The following is a 1424-nucleotide window of genomic DNA, read 5'->3' as shown; positions in this document are numbered from 1 at the left end:
GGCAGCCCGTGCCCGCGCGGGTGCTGCTGCCGGGCGGGCGCTGCTCCGTCGCTGGGCATTCCCGGCGGCTCCCGGCTGCTCGCCTTGCTGCAGCCCCGGGCTGTGATTCAGCCCCCCTTCCCGCGGGCTTTGCACAAACCTTTCTGCTCTCTTTGTGCTTGTTTTGAGAACAGATTAGTCATGGTCCTTAGCTGGCTTCCAGCAAACAGCACAACGGCACCATGGAAAAACGAGAACAGCGAAGTGATGAGTCAGCAGGCTCCCGCTCCCGCCCGGCGGTGCCAAGCGTGCCCCGCTCCCGCGCCGCCCGGCGGAGGGGCTGCGGGAAGGGCTGCCGGGACGAAGGCTCCGCGGCCAGCCTCCGCCGGGCCGCAGGGCGCGGAGCGGCGGGAGAGCCCGGCTCCCGGCTCCCGGCTCCCGGCGCAGCAGGCAGCCGCGGGCTCCCAGGCGCCGGCACCTGCGGCGCGCTGGGCCGGGCAGGAGCTCCCCGGGCAGGCCCTGACCGCACCTCTCCCTCGCCGACCGGCCCCTCGGCCCCAGCCTGGGCTGGCTGCCCGGGGCAGGCGCCTTGCCAGGCGTCTCTGCCAGGTGGCTTATCGTGATCCCATGGCGCTGGACACCAACCGGTGTCGGCTGCCAAGGATGAACAATGTAATTGCTGGAATTACAGTAAAGTGCTCCCATTCCCACTCGCTCGGGGCTGAGACGGGGCCCTCGGGTCCTTCCAGGGAGCGTCTGCTCCAGCTGGATGCTGCTCCCCGTGTGCCGCTCCACGCAGGGGCAGCGCCGAGCRCCAGGGCACGGAGCGGATGGGGGCTGCACGCGGCCCGGTCGCCGTGCGAAGCTCGGACCGTGTCCGGCCGGGATGGAGGCTGGAGCGGCTCCGTGCCGCAGGGACGCYGGAGCTGCTGTGCCTGTGCTGCTGCAGCCTGGGTCTCCATCCGGCACCACCGAGCGCCCCACGCGCAGGGAGACTTTGCACCTGCAGGCACCCAGTCTGCTGCTTCCCCTGTTCCTCGGTGCCAGGAAGCTCCCGCCTGGCCAGCGCTGCAGCTGGGCCCGTGCGCGGGTGCAGAGTCCCACGTCCGTCAGCCCCGGCRGCGGGAGCCCCGACCTGAGCTGCGCGTGCAGCGTCGCAGCGGGGAGGAGGCCAGGGCTGGCGCGAGGGCCGAGGGATGCTCCCGGGCTGGGTTTGGCACCTGCCCACGCCGCTGCTCTGCCAGGGTCATCCGAGGACTCCGCACCGAGCCGGGCAAACACGGCGAGGCAGCCGGCAGCCTCCTGCCGCAGCCTCCGCCAGACCTCCCGCGCCAGGCTGCCAGCACCGTGGCACCGCGGTCCAGCCACCGACCGCAGCCACCCCACTGCCACGGCCGGCCGCTGCCGGGCGCGCAGGGGGGCCGGGGCCGCCGGCCGGGAGCCGC

Source organism: Rhea americana, unplaced genomic scaffold (assembly GCF_003343005.1).
Source record: "Rhea americana isolate MKP2758 unplaced genomic scaffold, rheAme1 scaffold_527, whole genome shotgun sequence".
NCBI lineage: Eukaryota > Metazoa > Chordata > Aves > Rheiformes > Rheidae > Rhea > Rhea americana.
This window is presented reverse-complemented; position numbering follows the sequence as displayed.